The sequence below is a fragment of the Ictidomys tridecemlineatus genome, chromosome 6 (assembly GCF_052094955.1).
Source record: "Ictidomys tridecemlineatus isolate mIctTri1 chromosome 6, mIctTri1.hap1, whole genome shotgun sequence".
Lineage (NCBI taxonomy): Eukaryota > Metazoa > Chordata > Mammalia > Rodentia > Sciuridae > Ictidomys > Ictidomys tridecemlineatus.
The window spans coordinates 72,080,514-72,098,952 of record NC_135482.1 but is presented as its reverse complement, the minus strand read 5'-3'; the positions used below and the strand labels follow the sequence as shown (position 1 = coordinate 72,098,952).

General features: G+C 35.6%; 1 protein-coding gene across 2 annotated transcripts in view; it reads left to right on the top strand.

Annotated features, from left to right (window-relative positions):
* Pdzrn4 (PDZ domain containing ring finger 4) overlaps positions 1-18,439 on the top strand; it is a 351,420-nt gene that overhangs the window by 258,465 nt on the left and 74,516 nt on the right. The window lies entirely within an intron of this gene.

Sequence of the window (18,439 nt, the reverse complement as noted above, 5' to 3'; positions counted from 1 at the left end):
TATGCCCCATCTCCCTGTAATCAGTTCAGATGATTAATCCATCAACTGGATTCGCCTGCTATGGACATTGCTGCCTTGAGGACCAAGTATGAACACATGAGAATTTGAGGACCATTCCAGATCTAAACTTTCACAATCACTCACTACCAATGTCACCCATCAAAACAGAAGCACCTCTTAGTCACCTCTCCTTCTCTCTTCCTACTCTGACCACCTGTATTTGTAGACTCAGCTCAGGAGCTCTCTAACCTTCAGTTTCTCTACCAACTTACTCTTTCTCAAGCATGAAACGACTTATATGTCTTTGCTCAAAATCCTCTTGCCTGTATAACCAATTCATTAACTTGGTGTTTATACTCCATAAAGTGACCTTAGGACTGGTCTCATCACATTATCAGTGATCTTCTTTCCTGTGTGCCATTGACCTAGCCATGTTTTTCCTGACTTTCTCTTTATTTTCCATTTAAAATCATGTTCTTCAAACACTCCTTCTATATAAGATCATATCCAGGGCTTCTATGGTGTTTTCCCTGATCATCAATAATACTGAGAGTTCTTTAAATTCTCTTAGTACTGATCATTTGCACGGACAACTTAGCACTTCGTATATGCTATTACAATATTAACCTTTATTCACACATGCTTTATCTCCTCTACTAAATTGAGATTTTCTCCAGACAGAAGTCATACTTTATATCTATTTGCCAACCCTAAGTATCTAGTACATTATTCCACATAGATTAATCATTTACTAGGTGTTTGTGGATAATAATGATCAGCACACTAAATCAAGAAGTATGATTTAATTACAAAAAGATTTTTATACTTAATTTTTATCATTTTTATGTGTTTTGGCTACAAGTAATGTAATGCTCACCAAAAAATAGATTAGATGAACTAGACATGTTCAGGCTCATTTTGATTACATCAAAACATTCTAGAAATAATTGTTCTACAAATAATTGCTCTAGTGGGTCATTAAGGTCTGAGCATTGGGTTAGCTTCTCCTTCTATTAGCCTTCTTGTCATTCTCATGAATGGATGCCACAACTACAAGCATCACAACCTCACACAACCTACCAAAGCTAAGATGATAGGAGTTTTTCCTTGTCATCTCTTTCTTCTATCAAAATAAAAACTTAAAAAAACACCTCACAATATATCCCTCAAAATACTTTAGATAAGTATAGCATTAGATAGACAGACAGATGTGTCAGTATCTAACACACACATATATAGTATGCATTATTACATATGTAATAATGCATGCATAAGCATACATAATATATATGTATATACATATGTTTGTGTATATATATATATATATATATATATATATATATATATATATATCAAAGAAACTAGAAAAGAAATATCTGAAATATTTATTCTGTGTCAGAGAAACTGAGGTTCTACAATATGGAATAAGAAATAAATGAATGGTAACTTGTGAGGCGCCCAATAGTATCTGTCAACAGGTAAGATTCAGACTCAACTAACAATCATTGGGTACCTAAAACACCCTGGATTCATACTACTTGCTACTGTATATTTATTTCTCATAGAAATCCTGTGAAATTGGTATTTTCCCACTTAATATATGAGGGTAAATTCAAGACCATGGTGTTTTCTATTGTATCTCAGCTTAGTCTCAGAACTGAGAAATTTAAAGTTTCCAGATAAAAAGAAAACTAACTGATAGGATTGAAGAGGGTGCCCAGGGTGTACCGAGAAGCACAAGCCCACAGCCTTCTAACAAAAGAGGCTGCTTCAGGAGGATGGGGATACAGGGGCATCCATCCAAGTGTACTCCAAGATCCACTCTAGTTAAGACATTGAAGAACTATTCTAACCTACACAGTTGTTTTTATTTATCTAAATAGAAAAATATATAACATTTTGAGAAAATTCATCTCAGCATTAAAAATATATATTTCAAGAAGCAGTCATGAAATTGAACTTTTTAAGAGATAGCATTTATGTAGGATCAAAAGTGAATCCTGTATTTCAGCTGAGACTTTGAACATTCTCAACATTTTATATTCTGTTCTCTTTTTCAGATAAGCAGTAGTAGGTATCTGCCATATTCAAGTTTGGTCATTTTTGTCCTTATTTTTAAATTTCCTTTTTGAAGGCTATTGGGAAAGTTGTGATTTATTTTCTTTCTCTCCATAAGCTTATAAAAGGCTTAAAAGAGAATGATATCAAGAAAAGTAAAAAATAATATATGTCTTTTTTTTGCGCTTTCTTTGGATTATTATGGTGCCAGGAGATTTCGAGAAAGCAAGAACCTAAATGTTTTCTTTTTTTTTTTTTTTTTTTTGGAAGCAGCTGGGGAGGAGAAAGGAGAGGGAGGTGATAGGGATTTCCCCTGACCCCCATGTAGGAAGCTTCAGAGCAGTGTGTAGCATTGATGTATGACATGCTGTTCCTTTCTAAAAGCATCAAGAATATTAAAATGTTCCTATTATCTGTGCTTAGCCTCAAGCTTCCTTTAATGATCCTCCCAGATCTTGCAAGAACTCAGACTAAATCGGCTGTATGAGTTCAAATGGTAGCAACACAATGACAATTAATGGTACTTGTCAGGATCCATAAATTATGGCATCTAACTGCTAGTCTTTTTTATCTTTCCTAAAGGTTCTTGGGCAGCTTATTAAAGTATCTAGCCTTTGCTCTGATGTGCCCTCTCAAAAAAAAATAATAATAAGCAACCAATCAAGTAGAAATTCTTTGTGGCTTAATTCAAGTGTGGTAGCACACAGATGGTGTTTATATGAATAAAGCTTCCTGCCTCTGACATTTGAACTTATATTCTTTTTTATCTAAATTTGCTGTACTTATTTTTCATCTTTGTTATATTTTATTCTGAAAATATATATATATTTTTCAAGTCGTTAAATAGATAAAAACACAGTAAAAAATTAATGGGTAAGACACTGGTCTTCTGGGTTGTTAGATATAGCAATAAAGCTCAACAACTCATTTTTATAGAAAACTTAGGAGTGTCCTAAACCAACACCAAGGAAGTTCTGTTCCTCAGATCTGGGTTTTCTTGTCTTCCCACAAAGTGAAATTAAGAAAAGACAGTTGGAAGTACTCAGATAGTCATACAGAAATCTATGGGATCGGAGAAAATCCATGTGAATTTTTAACTTGAATCTTTCACAAAATTGCAGGATTAAAGTGTTCATTTATGTGCCATCTTCTTTCCACTATAACCCACGAACTCGATATTGCTAACCTCAGTGAATTTTATCATTTTAATGTAGTAATTAAGAGTTTTGATTCAAATTCTGCCTTTTTATAAACTAATTATGTGATTTAAGTAGTTCAGAATCACTGCATCTATTCTCATCTACTTGAAAAGGAGTGTTCCAGCACAATGAGCATTTTTTGCTGGTTGAATGAGGAATATACAAGGAAAATATTTATAGTCATAGTCAACGAATAGTAAGAGCTATATAACTGTTAATTATTAGAATCATTGTTTTTCATATTTTCATCCCATCTAGTATAACCCTAACCAACAAGGAGTCCAATGACCAGATGGATCTCTGTTAGAGGTTTGCTATAAACTGTGATTTTTGGACTGTTCACTTCATTCTTCTGATTCAGTTTTCTTAACTTCAAGGCGAAGGCTGTGGTCCTAGTAGTCTTTATGGGCATCCAGGCATGAAACTCATCACAGGACTTTTGCCTCACTCAGATCGTAGCTGTCCACTGCTCATCAAGATTGGGCCGTACATGCTTCCCAAATCTACTCCCTGTTCATCTACCTCATGCCTCAAAACTTATCCCTTTTCTCCAGCTTCAACCTCTGGAAAATGTATTTACTCTGGATCCAGGTTTATAAAATCTTAAGTCTGAACACAAGTTGGCCTGATAAATTTATTTGTAGTAAAGTTCATTGATGCTAATATGTCACTATCCCCAGAAAAGCTAATTTGTTTTTAATAAGAGTCTGGGCAAGTGAATGGGGGATTAAAGGGGAAAAAAAGAGGAATCCCAGGTACCCTGGCAGAGGAAAATACTGAAGGAGCAAGAAGAAATATACATATCTCAGGCTTATACAATGTGCATTGTCCTGGACTTAGCCCAAGACAGTGTACACCCTGTACTTATCCTGAGATGACAAGTTCTTAGAGATCAACTATTTCTGTGGGTTAATTCCAGTACGGAAATGATACTTCAGGAAATTACCAGCATTCCAGGACTCTTTGGAGGTGTTACTATTCTTACTGTCACCTGTTTGAGACTACTATTAACCTTTACATCTGGAACACGCTCTCTTTTTCTCACTCATGCTGACTAATTTACATATATGAATATGTGGGGAAAAAAGAGAACAAAAATATCTCATTAATCAGAATAGAATTGAACCAGCACTTTTGGATTTAGAAAATTGAGACAATTATAACAAACTATTTTAAATAAAGCACCAGCCACTCCTGTTCTGTGTCTTAATTAAAAGCTAGAAATCATTTCTTGGGCCCAAAAGTGACTGTTTATATGTGTTTTGAGATGGAATCATAAGCAAGGCAGTTTACTCATTTCTAAATCTCTCTTTGCTATAATTTAACCTCACAAATCAAATTTAACCAGAAATATACTTAAAGGAGTACTATTAAATTTTAAACATGTGATACTTTAAATTAAACAATTTAAAACTAAGACAAAATCAAATATAGGAGAAGAGCAAATTGAAAGGTAAGGGCAACTTTTCATTATTATTATTATATGAAAAACCATAGTCAACAATTTTTCAGGTTTATTAAAAGAAGACCACTAGAATTTCATTGACCTGTATTGTAATAGTGTGATATATTTAGAAAAAGCAACATTATTTTAATACTTATTTGCTCAAAATTTTCATGTATAGCATAGATGATCACTTGGCAGAGATGTTGTGAAAGAGATTTATACATTGGGGGTAGGAAGCCTGGGGAAGTAAACAGAAAGACTTCCATTTTAAGAGTGCAAAATAAATATAAGAGTCTTAGTCCATTAAATTCAATGTTTTGAAATACTTCTTGATTTAAATTGGGAACAGAAAAACCAGGAAGCAATATAAGTTGGTGGACCAGAATCTTGGGTTTGGAGTCAATCTAATTGGGTTTCAAATCCATTGCTTACTGATATTTATTGTACAATATAAACAGAAACACTTAACCCTTATCTCTTTTCTCATCTGAAAAATCGGGACAGTCATAATGCCCAATCTAAGGAATTTTTTTTTAATGAGAGTAAATACAATTATATCTAATGTCTTATTGCAGGGCAAAGAGTAAGAGCTCAATGAATGGGTTTTTTTTTTCTTTGTTTGGACAAATCTACCCAGACACTGCAAAAGAAATAGCAATAGCATGAGAAGATAACAGCAGGGAGGATGCAGGTGAAGAAAGGGAAGGAAGAAAGCAGTTAGACTAAATAGGAAAGAAATCAGAGCAAGAAAAATATGAGAGCATTCTTAGAAAATTGTCTTTCTTAGAAGGATAACTTGAGGGTAAAGTCCTATTCCATACACTGACCTAGTAGATGTCTGGTTACTGTGAGTTCATCTATTACACACACACACACACACACACACACACACACACACACACACACATTTTTCTTTTCCACTTTGCTCCTGACTGTGCCCAAGTGCATCAGGAATGCTCTCACCACTGGGTATTTGCAATGGCTGTTTCCCTCCTTGGGTCCTTCCAGATGGACAAAGAAGCATTATTTTATTTCTTAAAATCTTTGTTCAAATGTCTGGCACCTGCTTAGTGAGAGCTGCATTGTCAACACAAAGAAAAACTACAGCTCCCCTCTCCCATTTCCAATCCTCTTCATGTTGATCTTTTTTTTTTTTAATTGCCTTTCACAGCACTTAAAAATAATTGAAGTATTTATTGTTTATTTTCTCTTTGCCTTACTAAATTGTAAGCTCCAGGAGGTCAGGAACTTTGTGTGAAATACTCACTGGTTTAAAACAGTATCTGGCACATAGTTGGTGTTCAGTAAATTTTTTTTAAAAAATTCATGAATGAAAATTGGAAGGAAAAAAAGGAAGAGGAATCTAATTGAGACTCAGGAAAATTATTTTCTGATTTTCCACTTTAATTCGTATTACCAGTGCTTTGACAGGAGCATAACATTACACAGTAGAAAGGTCCCAACATCTAATTATATTTTAAATTATAACTGTTACTTGAGTTTTAATAACATCATTTGCCTTCTATTCTAAATAGGCCACAACTTGAAATTGTATAGGCAGGGAACCTCAATTATGTGTATCATAAGGTTCAAAATTGTGAACTCTACAATAAGCTGGATTTCAAAAATTGGCTAATTATGCAAAATATCAATTTCTATGTTTGGTAACATACCAACAATATTCTTTAATTCATAAAGCTTGTCTCTTGACAACCAGATCATCTGAAGCCCTCATATATAGCAATTAAAATTGGAGCGGAAGCAACTGGTGTAGACAGGCACAGGTTTTGTTGCACTTGATCACTTCTTTCTGTATCATGCTTGTCCATCCTTAAGAAAGTAAGATGAAAAATATCTGCTAGCTAATAGGTAAGGGTTTTCTCAAATTGGAGTTCTAAAATTGAGAAAGTAGTTTCTCATTGGATAAACATCGTAAACTTGACCTTTATAGCCTTTTGGAAGATGCATATGTATGTGTCCTTTTTAAATCTACAAAGAAATGCATTATATATGAATGAATGAATAAGAAATGAGTCTGCTCTGTTTCTTTCCATCAGCATCCACAATAACACTGTGCAATCATGTCAACAGCACTAAATACTTAAAGATTCTTTCCAGAACAAATGCTACAAGGTATTATTGTTAATCCACTGATGTTTCACAACCTTTTAGTTCTGCAAAGTCTATTTTGTCACCTCTTCTACATTCCTTTACCCAGAAACATAATCTTGACCCAAGTAGGTAATGCAGTGAAGTGTTCAGCTGGTTCAAACATGGATCAGAGCATTTCTAGAGAGCATGTGGAATCTCAAACAGTTTTCAAATGAACAGTTTTCACATTAACACTGTCCAGGCCAGTATGAATTGAAATACATATTGTAGCCATACCTAGGCCACATTACTTGAGAAGGATATGGAAAACTTTAGTCAACTTAGAGGAAAAGTTAAAAATTATATATAAAAATTCGTAAGGAAAAGTTATTGAAACACAGTATTTATTGAAATAACAAAGCACCAGTCATCTGGAATCCAGGGATCCTGTTGTCACAATTCTTGTCATTTGACCACCAACAACAAAGCATGATATTAACCTCTTTACCGAGAGCTCAAGGAATCCGGCAAACAACAGTTGATACACAAGTGACCATCTTCGAATTTCCAGACCAGGACAATGGAAGAACCCTGATAGTCACCCTTAACTTTTTCTTTCTGACTAGTGGGAATTCCTAAAATAATGGTTCTAAACTGGGTGTGATCTTTCCTTCTAGGGAACATTTGGCAATGTCCAGAGACATTTTGGTTGTCATAACCTGGAGGGATGGCAATGTACGATTGGCATCTAATGGGTACAAGTCAGAGATGTTGCTAAACACCCATGGTATGCAGGACAATCCTTATGCCAAAGAATTATCCAACTCAGAATGCCAGTTGTGCCACAGTTGAGAAAGCCCAGCCTATAGGATATCGTGCTATTCAACAAGCAGTCCACTCATTTAGGAAATCATTTCCAAGGCTGCTCCTTTCTGCACTCCTTGTATTAGGGCAATCGGGAGAGTAACGTAGCCATAGATGAACTTACCTCCATGTTTGGAATCACAGTAGTTTACATACAATGTTTAAGCAATGAGAGACCGTGAACTCACCATTCTTTAACCTAAGTTTATTATTTTATTTTGAAAGAGTATATTTCATACATGTTGGATATTTTGCTGAGGTTTCCAATTCTTTTCAACATAAAACTTTGACCTCATGTTGCTGTCATTTGATAAATCGAGGACATTAGTTATAATGTAATGGTGATGTCAATTCCCCATAATCCTCAGCTTTCTATTGAGTGGCAAATGGAACATTCCACAAGGGTCAGGTTCAGCCAATAGTTCTCTGTTCTGACTTCTAGTTAACTCAAATATACTTATCAGAACTTGAGAATCAATAGTTTCTGTCATGTTTTCAGTATGTCTTTTATAAGTAGTTTTGCTGAGAACATAATATTTGGATTTAAATTAAACCACTCCCTGTATCCCACACAGTGATTAATATTAGGTTGAGGACAAAGATGAGACCTCTCCTGATGATATAAAAGAATGCTTGGAGCCAGTCAGAACTTAATCCCAGCTTTACCACTTGTTATATGACCTTGGTAAAAAAATCAATTTAACCAATATTTACTTCTTCCTTAAGATGTGGATAATACTTAAATCTCCTATGAGCAGTGAGATAAATGTTGGTGAACTAATTAATTTATAAATTGCTAAATAGATTGCAAATGGCAAGCACTAAACTCCCCTCATCTGTGATGCCTTCACATGTGTTTGAAAATTTATTATGGATTCACATTTCCAGAGTATATGTGACTTTTCCAAATCTAAATTGGTAACAAATGGTAGAACTATAATGAAGCTTCAGATTCTCTGACAACTAATCCAATACAATGCTCTTTTTGGGTATAATATTTTATTTCTCAATTTAGTACCATCCAAAAAGCTTGCAATCATGCTTTCTCTACTTCTAAATGTACCATAATTATCCTGCACTGGCCAACATTGAATAGACACTCCTTTCGAATGTTATGTTGATGCCAAATAATTTCTACATTTTTGTTGAATTCCTACTGTCTAGCATACTGATTCCTCTTTATCTATTATTTGTGTATCTTACACTATGTCCAAAAACATCAATGTAAAATAAAGGATTTGATAATAATATTATATGATATATATAACCAAATTACCTGCCCTAGAGAGCAATACTCAGGAGTTCACCAGAGTCCCTGGACTCTCCTGACTGGCACATCTCTAACATCTCCTACTTTGAACTTTGCTACTTTGTACTTCAAGAAATTCCCACTATTTACCTGTTGGTAAGATCTCACTTCTCACCTTGTCTATGTTCTGAGGTTTAGCATTCTCAAGTCTGAGTTATTAGAAGAAACTTCTTGAAGTTCTAAAACCTTGAGTTAGTTGAAGAAATTTTTAAGAGTACAGAGCAGAGCATCCTCCTGTACTCAAAGTACCATGGAATAGTTGAGGGTGAGCTTGGACACCATCCAGCTCTTTGAGGTTTACCTATATGATAGCAGTACATCTGCCACTTCATTGTCCAGAGGATCTGTGGGTGACTGCTAAATCACACACCCCTCAGATGCCCTTGCTACTCTCCCAATATCATAAGAATCCTCAGAAAAAGTTGTCTAAACTGTCAGTCTCATTCAAGAAAAATTCTATGAAAGTTAGACCAAATAATGGAACCATGAATCCTGGCTTTGACTGTCCCAGCAATTTATTTTCTCCTGTGACTTCATAAATAATTTTACTGGGACATTTAAAGAGCCTATATCAGGAGTTGCCAAGTAGTCACAATTCAAAAAATGAAGACTCTCTCTTGCAATTTTTAGAATAATTATCTGTAACAATTTTGTTCTCAGTGGAAAGTACATGTTATTTTATAAACAAATTTATTGCTGAAGAGCTCACCATGTATTTAGAATTATGTTTGATCACATGATATTAGTGGTGGCCTTTGAGAAACCTGCAGTCTGTCACCTCTGTAATTTATTCTACTCTCTGGGTACTGGACCTTTATAATGCCCTGTATAGAACAATAAAAACAGTTTCACTTGATATAATTTTAATAATTTAAAACATATCAGTTTCCTTCATACATATTCATATGAAGACCACATAACCCCCAGAAAAATGGAGCTTAGGCTATGAGTTGATTAGCGTCTCAAGCAATTGTATCAGATGCATACAAAAATACATTCTCCATGATCCAAAAAGACATTTTTTAAGGATTTGTCCAACAACCTGTAACTCCCACATGGTACTGTAATAATCTTAATAATAGTAAAGGCAAACCAATAATTAAGTTTCACCTAATTAAAACATCTGTGCAAGGTGGGAAAAAAAAACCTACCATCTAAGATTCATTTATTATGTTGTCTTCTTTTCCCAAAAAACTTTAAATACTGCTTCTAAAAAAGCAAAGAGAAAAAAAGAAATCTTAAATCATATGAAAAGCATGTGATAGCCTCCCAAAAGAGGTTTCTCATAAAAATTAATGAAATGGTCCCTTAAAAGCAAACATTTACTATATTTGACATGGAAGAGGTCTTATGGTGTGTGTGTGTGTGTGTGTGTGTGTGTGTGTGTGTGAGTGAGTGTGTGTGTTTGTGTATGAACACATGTGAACACAAATTTACCACTATATGTAAAAGCTATCAAGTCGTTGCAAAGAGGAATCTGTTTTGCTGTGCTCTGTGGTGTGAGCATTTTACCAGATTTCAGGTGATGGAAATCTCTGAGTCTCTGCCATATAAGAGGAAATAAAGGAACTGTTTAATTCCAAGTCTAACCGTTCTAACAATCTTATTAATTTAGAAGCTGCCTACAGTTCTCTAAATTATGAAATCTTTATGGTATAAAAAAATTCATTTAGCATTCTACAAGACACCCCTTTTGGATTATTCCTTACACCTTTGAAATGTCCATGTCATTCTGGGATAGCTATTATAAGCTGCCACTGTGAGATGACATTTAAAATGAATAAAAGAGATATAGACAACATCCTCTCTAAATAAACAAAATCAACTGTGGCTTGAAAGCTGGTGTGGAAATGCTTATTTTCTGTCCCACTCTTCTGTGCATATGGCATTCTGGAAATTATAAATTCTATTTCACAGAACTACAATATTTACTACCAGAGGAAAATAGATTATTAATTACAGCCAAAGGCTGCTTTGATTAAATATACAATTAATTAGCTATGCTAAGCTCATCCATCCCAGAGCTCCTAATATTTTCAGCCCGATGATTCTTCTAGTACTTTTAATTAAAATTGTTCTAAAAAGCCACAAGTTAGCTGCATGTGCACTTAAACTGAAGTTATCTCTTCAGTGTTTCACTGGTTTCCGTATGCCATGTAATTAATCTTTAGTGATTAAATGTACATAAAATCATCAGAGATGCAAAGTAATTTGTGCAGACATGGAACAATGGAGAGCTTTTACTGGGCCTTGGCAGGATTGTTTAATCTGCTGAAAATTATTTCAAAAGCATACAGATGTTAATTGCTTGAAGGAAATAAATTTATAAAAATTCGCCCCTTTCCCACACTCTTCCAAATGAAACTAAATGAAACCAACAGTGTTAGTACAGAAACATTTTTGTGGCAACTTAAATTTAAGACCATGATGGCTCTATTTGTGGAGCTACAACCTCTCTGTTGCCCTGTCCTATTCCCTTCGTGAAGCAGACATAAAGCCCAGAAAACAGTGTTCAAAGAGTGCTGCCATGCATACCAATCCGTGGTTGTGCATGGATGAACCCAGAGAGACCCACAGCCTTAAGAGGGGTTCAAGTCTCCATTTGCTGCAGCTCGTTCTAGAAATGTTCTCCATTTTTGAATCACTCATTGATTGTGTTCACTGAATAAAAGCATGAGAGAACCCAGGTGGTCTTTCCTCCGGGTGCACTTTGTACCATTTTGTCTGTGAGGCAGAAATAGCTAACATCATTCAGCCATGCGTGGCCTAGGCTGGGCCTTGAGTGGAGATCTTAAGCTAAAAGTGCTATAACAGATTGTCAGGCATTTGAGATAACTTTAAGAGTTTTTTTCTGATCCACTTACAGAAAAAAAAAATGAGGAAGGAGTTATTCCTCTTTACCATACTTTTTAACAGACTTTTGGAAGTGAAACTATCCTTGGGTAGCATCTTGTCTAACCTGTCCATTTAACAGAAACATGTTTTCATTTTCATCTGGAGTTTTCTTGACCTAGAGTCACAGGTTAAGATACTTATCCATACTTTATAAATGTCAGCAATTGATTTACTACCTAATCATAATTATATGTATTACTTACTGAAAAGAAATAGAAAAATAAATTCCACACCTATTCTTTTTTTGAGTGGGGAGGGAGTGCTGGGCTTGAACTCAGAGGCACTTGGCCACTAACCACATCCCCAGCCCTATTTTTTTTTTTTTTTTGTATTTTGTTTAGAGACAGGGTCTCATGAGTTGCTTGGTGCCTTGCTTTTGCTGAAGCGGGCTTTGAACTCTCAATCCTCCTGCCTCAGCCTCTTGAGCTGCTGGAGTTACAGGTGTGCGCCAATGTGCCCAGCTCCCAACCTGTTCTTTTGTCTGAGTTTTAAAGCTTCTATCCTGAAACTCCTATTGACTTGTTTGAAAATAATCAATGTTAATTTATAGAAAAATCTTGCTTCTTTTTTCACATAGCAGCCTTGTGTGTAGGTAGCTTTGTGATCTGGAGCTTGACCTGTTGGTTTAAATCTCTTAGTCTATTTGAATGAACATGATAACTTCTGAACCTCTAATATCAGATAGTACAGAGTAAGCAGAATGTGTGGCACATACTAAGTACTCAACAAATTTTGTTATCATTAGTATCATAATTGCCAACTTTGAGGTGCACTTACAGAAATCCAAATCAAGAAAATTGCTGGGACAAATACCAAATATACAGGAAGGCATCCATTGCTACTTCAAGTTCCTCACTTCATTTTTGCCCTAGTGTGTTCATTACCTTTCCATTGCTCTGCCAAAATACCTGAGAAAAACAACCTTAGAGGAGAAAGATTTATTTTGGCTCAAGATTTCAGAGGTCTCAGTCTATCATCAGCTGACTTCATTATTTCACTCCTGACATGAGACAGAACATCATGGTGGGAGTGTGTTGTAAAGTAAAGCTGCTCACTTCACTGTGCCAGGAAGGAGGATAGAGACACACCCTATGCAATGAAGGAAGGAGGACAAAATAAACCATTAAAAGGCATATGCCAGTGATACACTTCATTCAACTTGGTCCCACCTCTTAAAGTTTCCACCACCTCCCAATAGCACCACAAGCTGGGGACCAAGTTGTCAAAAAATAACCTCTGGGGAACATTCCAGATCCAAACTAAAACAGACAAAAGTCTAATTTTTATTGACATAATACAAAATATGTGTTTTCCAAAACCACGAATTCAAGGAAGTTGGGAACATGGTTTTAGGAAGGTGAATGTGCACAAGTTCAAGTGGTTTTACTTGTGTATGTGAAAATTGGTGAATTTCCCTGGGGACTTGGCCTTTTAAGTGTGGTTTTATGTCATTGACCAAGTTCAACAAGTGTCAGAATGCATTCAATGGCAGAATTTATTGAAAATAGTTTAAACCTCCTACTTCTTCTAGGGTGTTGACAGTTTGTTTGGATTTTGACCTGTCCTTTCAAACTAGAGTGAGAAACCTTTCATCCTACAGAAAATCTACATTGGAGATGGTGGTTTTGAAGAGACAGTTGTATGCTATTCAAGTTCTTTCTTCTGTTAATCTCCATGTCCTAAAATTCTTATTAATTCCCTTTGTAAAATATTTTTCTAAGTTTATATCTTATATGAGGTATAAATTATTTTGGTGAACCCTAGAAATCATAAAATTGTACGTGTGTGTGTGTCTGAGAGAGGGGGGGTGATAGTGGGACAGATATTGGCTAAGCAGATAATAATCAGAAGAGCAGAGTTTCAGAATATTGGAAGCAGTAGGTTTTTTAAAAATTTATTCATTAGTTATACATGACAGTAGAAAGCTCTTCGATTCATTGTACACAAATGAAGAAGAATTTTTCACTTGTCTAGTTGTGCATGAAGTAGAGTCACACCATTCATGCAATCAAACATGTACCTAGGGTAATGATGTCCAGCTCATTCCACCACCTTTCCTACCCCTTTGTCCCCTCTCCCCACTTTGCCTCATTCAAAGTTATGCCATGCATTCCTTCATATTGATTAGCATCCACTTATCAGAGAGAACATTTGGCCCCTGTTTTTTTTTTTTGAGATTGGCTTATTTTATTTAGCATGATATTCTACAGCTCCATCTATTTACCTGAAAATGCCATAATTTTATTCTCTTTTAATGCTGACTAATATTCCATTGTGTATATACACCACAATTTCTTTATCCATTCAGGTCTTCTGAAGGGCATCTAGGTTGGTTCCACAGTTTAGCTAATTGTGAAGTGAGCTGCTATGAACATTAATGTGGCAGTGTCCCTATAGTACACTGATTTCAAATCCCTTGGGAATAGACTGGGGAGTGGGATAGCTGGGTGAAATGATGGTTCCATTCCAAGTTTTCTAAGAAATCTCCATACTGCTTTCCAGATTGTTTGCACCAATTTGCAGTCCCACCAGCAATGTATGAGTGTACCTTTTCCCCTACATCCTCACCAACACTTATTGTTTCTCATATTCTTGATAACTATCATTCTGACGGGAGTGAGATGAAATCTTAGAGTAGTTTTGATTTGCATTTCTTCAATTACTAGAGATGTTGAACTTTTTTTTCATATATTTGTTGATCAGTTTCTTGGAAGAAGTAGCTTTTGATAACTAAAATAAGTACTGAAAATGTGAGTCTATATACTTAAAATTTAAATTTTATAGTCTATATTTCTGCACAATGTGGATTTAATTTAGAAATAGAGGCTGGATTGTTGTAGAAAAATCATTCATCTGATGAGACCCCATGGAATGTGCATGAGTAGGAGCATCAAAGTACTCTTTACACTCTTTCCATCCTCCACACTGTCCGTCTTGACTCAGACACACACCATTTCCTCCAGTATCTTCCTGATATTACTTTCCTACTTCCCTTCAGATACTTCTCACCACAGCCTTCAAAGTCATGCTCCTAACACCTAAATGAGATCATGATACTTTTCAGATGAAACTGTTTGGAGTAAATCCCTTACAATATCCAAGCAGGACATCAGGATCTGTGTTAGAGTCTTCTCTCCAGCCTCTTTGCCCAGTGTTCTCACCCAAATCCCTCCATACTCAGTCCCACCAGATCTCTCACTGGTACTGAGAAAACTTGTTCTTTTGTGCATTTACCCTAGGATTCCTTTCCTTTCTCCCATCTTTGCAATTTATAAATCTTCTCATTTTCTAAAACCCATATCCAATTTTAAATCCTGGAGTCCTATTGGAGAATTCCCTGGCATAATTAGCCCTTTGAACTCTTACAGAAGTATTAACACCCATAGTTATTGGTGTACTTTGTTTTTCCCTAGCAGATTATGAAACCAGATGCCTTTCCTGTTCAACTTGCTTTATCCATCTTTTACATCTTTCAAAAGGCACTAAAATACTGACCTCACATGTCTGTTTTGGGGTGTGATAGAGAGAATAATGTCCAATGGCTTGGCTCAGCTGCTGGTTTTTTGTGCATGCTGACTGAATGCTAACTGGTATTGTTGCTGTCACAGCCCAGACTACAAATTGTATCCCAGAGAGTGACCTAATCTCTGTCATTCAAGAGTTAGGAAGGAAGGCAGAGAAAGAAGTTCTATGTATCAAAATAGTACTGTGTCTATGCTATATTATTTACTTGCTATATTATTTATTATGCTATAATATTTATTATTTAGCGGCCTTTGCTATATTATTTACTTAATCTTATCTACAATTCTGTGAGTGGGTATTATTATTGCCCTTTGCAGATGAAGAAACTTAGGCTCAGAGGATTTAAGTGACTTAAAGGCAGACCACTAATTAAGAAGCATGTTCAGACCCCAATCCTCAATGAATCTACAGTTGTATTCTTTTCTAATACAAGTGATTGGTAGGGCTTAAGAGCCCCTTCTTGCCTCTATAAGTCGTTTGCATAATATATTTAAATTTAAAAACTAATATGGACAATTGGACTGCAAAATGAAGCTGAGAAGTGAATGCAAAGCAGTTTGCAAGTAAACAAATAATATTAATGGCAAATACAATTATTTGTTTTAACATTTGTCTTTATGGAGAAATATAAGAAAATTTATATAACACCTTTTTATTGAATGTCAAGTATGTACTAAGCCCACATTTTTAAGACCTGATTCTGCAACACTAAACAAAGCAGTTTCTTCCCATCCCATGCTGTTTTACAGAAGCATGGGAGTCATTATTTGCTCTCATAGATGGGGCACAGTTAATCTCTGGTGATTTTGTTATGACACATGCCCTATTAGTTTTCATTCTATTAGAAATTATGTGGTAAATTGTTTTTATTTAATAAACAGCTATTTTAGCACTTCTTTGGCACTGTGTTAGTCAGCTTTCTTCAAAACTGACCAAAATATTTCACAAGAACAACTTAAGGGAGGAAAAGTATCCATGGTTGGCCAACTCCATTGCTGAAACATCATGGTAAGAAGGGCATAGCAAAAGAAGCTGCTTTTGAGCTCATGGCAGCTCTGAAGCAGAGCATAGGGGCCCAGAAGGAGAGAGAGAAAGGGGCCAGAGACAAAATAAACCATTCTAGAAGAAGCGCCCCCCCCACCCTAGTGACCTGTTTTGTCCAACCAAGTCCCACTTCCCAGTAGTGCAACCAGCTTTCGATGGAAGACAGGGTGCTTATGATACAGTCATTGCCTAAAAGCTCCACCTCTAAATGTTGCTGCCCTGGGAACCATGCTTTCAAGCCATGAACTTGTGGAAGGACATTCCAGATCCAAATCACAATAGATACATACTAAGATGCTCCTAACAAGGAGAGTATTTTATAACCCTTATGCTCTCATCATAAAGATGGGACCAAGAGATATTGTATTGTCCAAGGCACAAGTACGTATTTTCCCATGTCCAATAGATATGAAAGATACTAGCTCTTTCTAAATCGTTAATTACTGATTTACTTTTTTAATGGATTATTTAATTAAAAGGAAGTTTTTCCCAATGAAATTATTTGAATTCATTTTTGCAGCGTTTCCTCTGTATTTGCCTTATATCTTTATATCCTGGGCCTGTTGAACAAAAATTTATGTCTCCATCAGAATTTCTCATTAAGTTTAACATACTGGGATCTGATATGTCAAAACTCAACAGATAGCTTTATTAATAATCGCCTACATGAGCTTAGTATTATCTTAGGAAGTGAAAGGTCAGTAAGTAGTTGTTATCCTACCATTTCATCTGTGGACTCTTCTCCAAAGACTTTAAGTCATTATTCAATGCTTATAGAGTCACTTGAGATATAAAATGTCTTTTATAGTAATGAAAGAACTCCCACAATTAGCCAGAAGGCAGCCATCTATCTTCTTAAATAGCTCAGCTTGGAGAAGAACAGTATTTCAGGTGATATTCAGCAGATGAATTGTTATGACAATGATAAAATTGGTGATACCAATCTGTGTTTTTCGCTTGTAGGGATGTGTGTGTGCATGCACAAGCACACACAAGAAAAATAGACATTCAGAGCACAGTAGGAATTTGCTTCTCTGAAGATATGCAGAAACAGAAACAAACACTGTAGGAAGCTCTTCCTCCATCAGTTCTTTATAATTATTTGTGAATTCCAAATGATTGCAGCATGAATCCATTTTTAACTAATGAAAATATAACAATGTTTTTGGAATGTTTCATTTTGATATGATTTCAGACTTATTAAAAACCTTTAAGAAGCATACAAAGAATTTGCAAATACCTTTCACTTAGATTCCTCTAACTTTTAACACTAGTTAATACATTGCATTTGCTTTAGCTCCTTCCTCTCTCTCTCCTCTTCACTCCCACCTCCACCTCCTCTCTTCCCTTTTAAGTAATAAAAGTTAACAACCAGTGATAGACAAATAGAAAGACTTGCTTCCTGATAGAATAGACAGAGAGGGACACAACTCCACTTCTGGGGCATTCCTGCCAAAAATATATAACCTAAACCTAATCACAAGGAACACTAAACAGACCTGAATTGAAGGATATTCTATCAGATTATGGTATGAATCAACTGTAAGAATGTTTAAAATTTGCCATATGATCTCAATAGAAGTCATATTTTAGTTTTCCCTTAAAATGTGTGATTTACTAGTGCTAGATGCAGTGGTGCATTCCTGTAATCCCAGCAGCTCAGGAGGCTGAGGCAGGAGGATCATGAGTTCAAAGCCAGCCTCAGCAATTTATCGAGGCCCTAAGCAACTTAGGCCCTAAGTAATTTAGCAAGACCATGTCTCAAATGAAATATTAAAAAAATGGGCTGAGATGTGGCTCAGTGGTTAAGCACCCCTGGGTTCAGTCCCTAGTACCCCACCTCCCAAAAGTGTGACTTGGTAAATCTGAGCAGCTAATCAGTGCATTGAGATGCAATTAATTTTGATAGTGAAGTCAATGGGCAAAAATGGCAAATTTCAGATTTAACTATCTTTTTGCTATTTTTATTGTTTAAATCAGGGCCCTGAGTTTCATGTTAGATTATAT